Raw genomic sequence first — 9,399 nt, 5'->3', positions numbered from 1 at the left:
GACGCAGGGCGCGGCGCGGCTTGGGTGGTGGAGAGAGGGGTTTTGATTTGATGTGTTTAGAGGGGGGGGTGCTTGGGTATTTATATTGGGGAGGGGGGTTTACTTGGGGTAGGGGACAAGAATTAGACTAGGAATAGGAATAACGAAATAAGGAAAAAGGGGCAAGGGGCGCCCTAGAATCCTTTTAGGATTCGGTACAGGAGCGTGGGGCGGCGGCCGGCTCCCTTCGCTGGCTCCTGGCGCACGCGAGGCTGGGGCGCAGCGGCCTGGCCTGGGCCTTGGTCCAGTTGTTTTTTTTAACTGATTTCGCGCGCAGAAAAACAAAACAAAACTAAACTAAACGGACTCCAAAATCCTAAAAGTAAATTTTCCCCGACTCCTAAAAATGAGCCGAACAAAATGAACTTTTCTCCGGACCTAATATAAAACTTTTGAAAACGCGCATTTTTCCCTATCCAAATAAAATGCAAATAAAACTCCGGCAAAACCAAAACTTGATCTATTTATTAAATCTTCATTTTTCCTAAATTTGGGAAAGTCATATTATTCCCTCTCTTATATTTTTGATAACGGAAAAATTATTGAAGATGAAATAAATAAATCAAATGATCCTCTTTTTTCAAATTCGAGAAAACTCTCAAATATGAAAATAACGAAATCTCCAAGTCTCTCCGAAGGTCCTAGAGTTGCGTGAAATTTCTAGGATCGACCAAAATGCAAGAAAATAAGATATGCATGATGATCTAATGTATAACATTCCAAATTGAAAATAAATTCAAAAGAACTTTGAATTTAATTCTTTGAAACTCCCAACTCATATTTCATATAATTTGAAGAAGTTATTTTATCTTCTCTCGTGAAAATCATTGAGTCGCATAAAGTTTCAGAATTGGAATATTTCCAAATGAAATTCAATTATTTTTCAAACACCCTTTTCATTTTTAAATGGAAGAAGTCATGTCATCTTCTCTCTAGGGTTTTGTGTTTGAAAAGAATTTGAATTCATGGAGATCAGAAAGCAAATATGAAAGTTTGGGAAAGTCCTTTTATTCCCTCTCATTTAACTTTCAAAGGTTTCGAATTCACTCACTTTCAGACAATCAATCAAACAATCAGTCAAATCTATCTATTTATTATAACATTCCAAAATTTAGAATTTTGGGATGTTAGAAACCTACCACCCTTAAATGAATCTCGTCCTCGAGATTCGGAGAGGCTAGCAAGAAAAGGTTAGGGTTTGGGGGTCTCCTCAAATTCCATCAATCATCACCGGGGTCTGGGGTGCTACCACCCTTAGAAGCATGGTTACGGTTCCATCAAAACTCATATACTCCATCCTTATTCTTGACAGTGTCGGTCTTCTCAAATCCTCGAGAAAATTCCTTCTCTGAGCTCTTCTGGTAGTGGCATAACCTTTACCACAATTCTTCTATCCTTTCATCTTGGTAAGGTTATTCCGAGATTGGGTCTTCTTAGCTGACGGGTCTAGCGCCAAAACTAAACAACTATCGATATCTCATGGTGGTCAATAATTTATGGTTTCTCCTGCAGGAAATGGGTCTGGGTGATCCTCACCGTATAACCTACGGTTGGCAAAAAAAAGCTGCCGTGTACAAGGGAAAAATTCTTATACCATTCTAAGGTTTAAACAAGGTTTTCATTGTCGTCTCTCTACTATGGGTAAGTCACTCAGATTTACCATCCAATATAGCAAGGCGAATAATAAGAGTAAGTCGGTATGGTGATCAATCCATCCCGCACCCAAATCATTTCCTTGTATACGGTTTAGCGAATCTCGCATTGTACAACTCGGTCATCCTCACAAGCATTGCAGAATTTCTCTTGTCAACGAACCAAGGTTTGGATAAATCCATAGATTCTGCAAGCCAAACAACCATCTATCGTTCCTTCACAACTCTCAGGTTTTGCGTTACTCCTATAAGATCGTCTATCGATAAGGGCATATCCTCTTCCAGGGTTTTTCCTTCAGCAAGAGTGTGCTTGCTTCTTGGAAGGTCTTGGGGCCTGTGGGTTATGGCCCATCTCATCACTTGTAGTCCTTGAACTTATCATCAGGCAACTGATCATTGTTCCAACTTCCTAGTATTCTTAAATCCATCCAATTGTACTGTCTTCCTTCCTTCTATTGGCACCAAACCAAGACGTGAGTACTCAGACTTGTCATGGGGTTGCCATTGCTCCATATTACAAACATCATACCTCCTTTATATCCAATAGTAATTCATCTCTTCATCCTCGTGGGATATCCCTCATACCGAGATAAAACTTATACTTATGGAGTCCATATTCCACTTCGTGGAACATCATTATCCTTTCCGCGGTCAAGCGTCCTTACGGGGGAATATTGGCCATCTCTGCATGGCACTTCTTCAACTGGGAAATGTGAAACACATCATGAACTCCTGACAGTCCTTCAGGTAACTCCAACTTGTTGGCCACTTCTCTCATACGCTCCAAAACTCGGTATGGTCCTACAAATCTCGGGGCTAACTTTTACCTTAACTCCAATTCGTTAACTCCTCGCAGAGGGGTCACACGAAGACATGCTCTGTCTCCAATTTCATAGACTACCTCCTTGAGTTTTTGAGTCTACATAACTCTTCTGCCTGGACTGAGCTACCTTCAGTCTATCTCGAATCAACTTAACATTCTCTTCTGACTCCTTGATCACATTTGGTCCAAACAACTGTCGGTCTCCAATTTCATCCCACATACTCTTGGGGCATCACACATATCGAGACAAAACTCGTATTCATTTTGTCCGAAGTCCATTATAGGGTTCTACCACCCTTAAAATGCACAAAATCTTCCATAGACCATATTTCTCATATCCTCAGAATGGCCAAAATTCTTCTTCATAGAGTAACAACTCATAAAATCCATATCAGTACCAACACTGCTAACTTTATTGATTCTCAAATTACTACAATCTCCTGCTTTTCCATTACATGTCTCAACTCAACACCTCAAGAAAATGTTCTCACTTCTACTACTCCATTAGTTCTGTTGCAAACTCAACTATCTAGCACAAGTTTCCTTCTCCTTGGGGCATTCTCTGGCAAAGTGCCATACTTCATTACAACGGAAACATATTACATCTGACAAGTTTCGAGGTTTCCTTGTGATTATATAGCCTCCTGGGGTCCTCATCTTTCCTTTTGGGCAATCATTGAAGTAGTGTCCTGAATTTTTACACCTGAAACATGTGATATGACTCAGGTCTTTCCTGGAATCCAATCGGTTTCTCTTCCTGGACCTTTCCATACCAATCATGGCTTCTATTTCCTGTGGGTCATATTCTACTTCCTCAGCCGGGAATTCTACTAGATCCCCATTCATACAATTCTGGGAGATGTGTCCTTCTCCACATGAATAGCATGACTTGGTGCAGGGTTTAATTGGTTCTTCCCTTGTCCTTCATCGCAGGTTCTTTTAAAATTCCCATTAGGGCTCCTTTCATTACTTCGTTCTTCTGCTGGATGGTTCGTTGTACCATGGGGTAAATGTGACACTGAGCAGGATAGTGGGTAGTCCCTTCACACAAGAGACAAGTGATCTGCCTAGTTGGGCATTCTTCAGCTGGGTGACTTCCTTCACAATTAGGGCATTCATCCTTGTGTTCTTTATGGTTGTGTCCGATTTCTCCACAAAGCTTGCATGCACAAGGTTTCCTTATATCCTTTACATAAGGCTTCAACTTTTGGGACACAAACTGAGACTTTAGCAAAGCCAACTTAAATTCTCTCCAAGTGGTTACTCCTTGCCATCCATTCATGGTTTGGTATATCCTCCACCAAGTAGCAGCACCTCTTTCAAAGCATTGAAGAGCATGATGGGCCATATCCTTTCCGACTATAGGGTTGTTCTCCATATGATCCTCCATGTTCTGAATCCATCGGTCTGTCTCCAATTGACTCATCGGTCCAGAAAATACAAGCTCATCTCCATTCATCCTCTATTGGGTCCATGGGTTTTGGGGTGAGATGAGAGAAATAGAGAGGGATGCACACAATACAAACAAAAGTTTTGAAAAGACAGATTTTATTGTGGCTGTCGGGAAAACATCAAACAAATGACAGCTCACAATCGTCGCATCTAGCGTAGGTACATAACAGGGGTTTGGTCTTCTAAAGGTCAACATCGCCAAACTCTTCCAGTTTTGTTCAAGCCTCCAATGGCTTCTTCCGATCATGCTTGTCTTTCTCAAGTTCTTTTGCCAGATCAATCTCTGTTGACATGAAATCTCTCGTGACATCCTTTAATATTCTGGAGTTGCATTTTAAACTTCTGGTTTCAACATCCTTCACATGAACCATGGTCCTACTGTCCTTCAGTTCCTGACAAATCTTCGGTATCTCGAGGTTGTAGCTCCTCCAGCTTGGCTACTTTCAGCTTTTGGTCTTAAGTTCTTCACGAAATGCTTCCTTGTCTAATACGACTTCCTGGAGCTCCATTTTAAACTTCTTGATGTACTACTCCAGATCTTGGTGATACACCAGCTAAGGTTTAAAACTTCATCTTATGATAGGTACTCCATCAGCCTTCTTCCATCAAATCCATTTTGATGAAATGCATCCTTAACTCAGCACGGTGACAATAGCATTAGCGGGGATGACATCACGGATAACCGTGTTTCTGCCGTTGTCATTTCCATGAGCTATCATTCCCTAGTTGATATCTCCTGCCTTAGGGTTTTCTTGACAAATCCTTGAGTTCTTAACTCTACATGCTCCGGTCTTTCTCCAACACACCTTGATCTCGGGTATTGACAACTTCCATAGTCTGCCAAGTTCCATAAGGGTAGCCTTCCTAGGTCATATAAATCTAGGAATTCTTCAGAGCCTTCAAATTCTACTTGTCTTTGGCCTTCAACCATTGTAGTTTCCATTATCATAATGTATGGTAAAATCCTCTTCATTCCGAATGGTCTTACTTGTCTGATATCCTGTACTTCTTAGAGTGGTCTCATCAGTCGAATCTTCGTGTGGTCAATAGGGGAGAGGGGTATGGTCTCACTAAAGGGAAATTTTGAATAAACTCAGAAGAGAAGAGAGTTAAAAGATCTTTTTGAAAGGGAAAGTTGTAGAGAAAAGTCTTTGCTATGGGCTTGCCAGTTTCTAGGGTCACGTCCTACAGTCAACATGTGCTCTGATACCATCTTGTAGCGACCCGACCCGAATGGGTCAAGTCTCTGTGCTTACGTGTCATCCCTGGATCGGTATGCTGACACACACAGTACTCGAAGGATTTATAACAGAGGTAAATCACATGTATAAAGTAACGTAAATAGTATTACCTCAATCCAAATAGCGGAAGCAACAAGGTTGTGGATTCCCATCAACACCAACGGCAAAGTTGAGTGTAGAAATCGTAACCCTAACGTATCACTTACTCGTCGTAAGAAACCTGCAACATGAGACGTTGCAGCCCGAAACGGGTCAGTACATTGAATGTACTGGCAAATTCACACCATAGAGAATGATGAACAATGGCTATCACTACATGCATATTTGGCTAGTGGAAAAGCTCTATGGTTATAAGGTTTTTGCGTAAAGCCAATTTTTCCCTACTGCAAAGGAATAAATTTATTTAACTATCATGGTGGTTGTGAAACATCGAGAATGGTTGACAGCATTCTCAATCCCAATTAAAAATAATTAAAACCCACCAACATTAATTTGAAGTAACATGTTGAGATTCACATGATATTCAAGTACTAGATACTCAAGTTGTCCATAACCGGGGACACGGCTAATCATAATTAGTTTGTACACTCTACAGAGGTTTGCGCACTTTTCCCCACATGACTCGATCGCCTCTGTTTGTTTTCTCGCACTACAAGGTGTTTGAGAAACGGATGACCGAGACATAGTCTTTCAGAAGCGCTAGCACCTTACATGTGGGGTAGACCGTACCACCTACAACCCCTACATCTGCTAGTCCACCCCGTAAGAGTTCGCACGACTTAGTTAACTATGCCAGAGCCCATAGTAGCATGTGGCTGCACACGGAAGTTTCTAGCATGAATTATCTTATGATCCCTTTGAGCCTGGGTGGCGGTCCAAAAAAAACAGGCAAGTCCTGATAGACATCAGGTGCCTCAATCCACCCAGATGTGTGTTAGGTTGCCACCTTAGATAAACCATTAAAATTGTCAACTCACATCTGTCATGGATATCACTCACCCAATCCACGTCTACTAGCATAGATGGCATAATAAGCAAATGTAGAAGTAACTCCCAAAGGTTTCATAATAAACAGGTAATAGGTACTACCTCATCTACTTCCCATCCCACAGTTTAATTAGATCCTAATCATGCAGTGTGAAAGGATTGATCTAATGCAATAAAACATGGGTTGTAGAAAAGGTATGATCAAAGTGTCAACTTGCCTGCAATGTAGATGAAGATGATTCGCACTTAAAACTCTTGATAGATCTACTCGTCACACTCCGGTCAATCTATCGTAAGCAAACAATAATAACCACACAATAAGTACTCATCTAATGCACAAGTAAAACTCGAATGAGAGAACGAACCAGAAGGTTCAACTTAAGAACTCCGGTTGCAAAGAAAGAACGAACCGAACAAAGAAACCGAAAACAAACGGCGGAAGAAACAACTCGGTTCTAGCAAGTTGAAACTAGGTCAAAATTTTACATTAGCAAAAACGTGTTTAAGTTGATTATACGGAACGGCGGTTTCGAGATGAAACTCCAGGCGCTTGAATCACCTAATTCTGATAAACGAGCGAGAAGATAAACTAGAATGAAGATCAGATCTGAGATCGCGAGCGCGGAAAAGACGCGGAATAAATCCGACGAGAAGAAAAAGACGAACGGTTAAACGAACGGGCGTCATTAACCTAGAAGAATCCGGTGATCACGTTCGTTAGGACGAACGGTCCGGCGAACGGTCCAAAGGCAACTAAATTGGAAAAGAAAACAAATCCGATCTAGGGTTTCGGAGAAGAAACCGAAACGAAAAACCGATCTAGAAAACCGGAACGGTTTAGAGAAGAACCGGAAAGAAAACGAATCGGAAAAGAAGAAAAGAATCGGAACGTTTAGAAGAAAACGATCCAACGAAAAGAGACGCGGGGCAACCTCCGGCGAGGTCTCCGGCGAGGGCTCCGGCGACGGCGGCGTGGGGCAGCGGCGTGAGCAAGGTGCGGCGGCGGCGGGCAAGGTGCGGCGGCGGCGCGGGTGACGCTGGGCGCGGCGCGGCTTGGGTGGTGGAGAGAGGGGTTTTGATTTGATGTGTTTAGAGGGGGGGGTTCTTGGGTATTTATATTGGGGAGGGGGGTTTACTTGGGGTAGGGGACAAGAATTAGACTAGGAATAGGAATAACGAAATAAGGAAAAAGGGGCAAGGGGCGCCCTAGAATCCTTTTAGGATTCGGTACAGGAGCGTGGGGCGGCGGCCGGCTCCCTTCGCTGGCTCCTGGCGCACGCGAGGCTGGGGCGCAGCGGCCTGGCCTGGGCCTTGGCCCGGCTGGGCCTTGGTCCAGTTGTTTTTTTAACTGATTTCGCGCGCAGAAAAACAAAAGAAAACTAAACTAAACGGACTCCAAAATCCTGAAAGTAAATTTTCCCTGACTCCTAAAAATGAGCCGAACAAAATGAACTTTTCTCCGGACCTAATATAAAATTTTTGAAAATGCGCATTTTTCCCTATCCAAATAAAATGCAAATAAAACTCCGGCCAAACCAAAACTTGATCTATTTATTAAATCTTCATTTTTTCCTAAATTTGGGAAAGTCATATTATTCCCTCTCTTATATTTTTGATAACAGAAAAATTATTGAAGATGAAATAAATAAATCAAGTGATCCTCTTTTTTCAAATTCGAGAAAACTCTCAAATATAAAAATAACGAAATCTCCAACTCTCTCCGAAGGTCCTAGAGTTGCGTGAAATTTCTAGGATCGACCAAAATGCAAGAAAATAAGATATGCATGATGATCTAATGTATAACATTCCAAATTGAAAATAAATTCAAAAGAACTTTGAATTTAATTCTTTGAAACTCCCAACTCATATTTCATATAATTTGAAGAAGTTATTTTATCTTCTCTCGTGAAAATCATTGAGTCGCATAAAGTTTCAGAATTGGAATATTTCCAAATGAAATTCAATTATTTTTCAAACACCCTTTTCATTTTTAAATGGAAGAAGTCATGTCATCTTCTCTCTAGGGTTTTGTGTTTGAAAAGAATTTGAATTCATGGAGATCAGAAAGCAAATATGAAAGTTTGGGAAAGTCCTTTTATTCCCTCTCATTTAACTTTCAATGGTTTCGAATTCACTCACTTTCAGACAATCAATCAAACAATCAGTCAAATCTATCTATTTATTATAACATTCCAAAATTTAGAATTTTGGGATGTTACAAACCTACCACCCTTAAATGAATCTCGTCCTCGAGATTCGGAGAGGCTAGCAAGAAAAGGTTAGGGTTTGGGGGTCTCCTCAAATTCCATCAATCATCACCGGGGTCTGGGGTGCTACCACCCTTAGAAGCATGGTTACGGTTCCATCAAAACTCATATACTCCATCCTTATTCTTGACAGTGTCGGTCTTCTCAAATCCTCTAGAAAATTCCTTCTCTGAGCTCTTCTGGTAGTGGCATAACCTTTACCACAATTCTTCTATCCTTTCATCTTGGTAAGGTTATTCCGAGATTGGGTCTTCTTAGCTGACGGGTCTAGCGCCAAAACTAAACAACTATCGATATCTCATGGTGGTCAATAATTTATGGTTTCTCCTGCAGGAAATGGGTCTGGGTGATCCTCACCGTATAACCTACGGTTGGCAAAAAAAAGCTGCCGTGTACAAGGGAAAAATTCTTATACCATTCTAAGGTTTAAACAAGGTTTTCATCGTCGTCTCTCTACTATGGGTAAGTCACTCAGATTTACCATCCCATATAGCAAGGCGAATAATAAGAGTAAGTCGGTATGGTGATCAATCCATCCCGCACCCAAATCATTTCCTTGTATACGGTTTAGCGAATCTCGCATTGTAACACTCGGTCATCCTCACAAGCATTGCAGAATTCCTCTTGTCGACGAACCAAGGTTTGGATAAATCCATAGATTCTGCAAGCCAAACAACCATCTATCGTTCCTTCACAACTCTCAGGTTTTGCGTTACTCCTATAAGATCATCTATCGATAAGGGCATATCCTCTTCCAGGGTTTTTCCTTCAGCAAGAGTGTGCTTGCTTCTTGGATGGTCTTGGGGCCTGTGGGTTATGGCCCATCTCATCACTTGTAGTCATTGAACTTATCATCAGGCAACTGATCATTGTTCCAACTTCCTAGTATTCTTAAATCCATCCAATTGTACTGTCTTCCTTCCTTCTATTGGCACCAA

This window comes from Triticum urartu, chromosome 4A, assembly GCF_056163025.1.
Source record: "Triticum urartu cultivar PI428250 chromosome 4A, HENAU_Tu73, whole genome shotgun sequence".
Taxonomy (NCBI): Eukaryota; Viridiplantae; Streptophyta; class Magnoliopsida; order Poales; family Poaceae; genus Triticum; species Triticum urartu.
The sequence above is the reverse complement of the archived record's forward strand: the minus strand, read 5'-3'. Positions refer to the sequence as shown.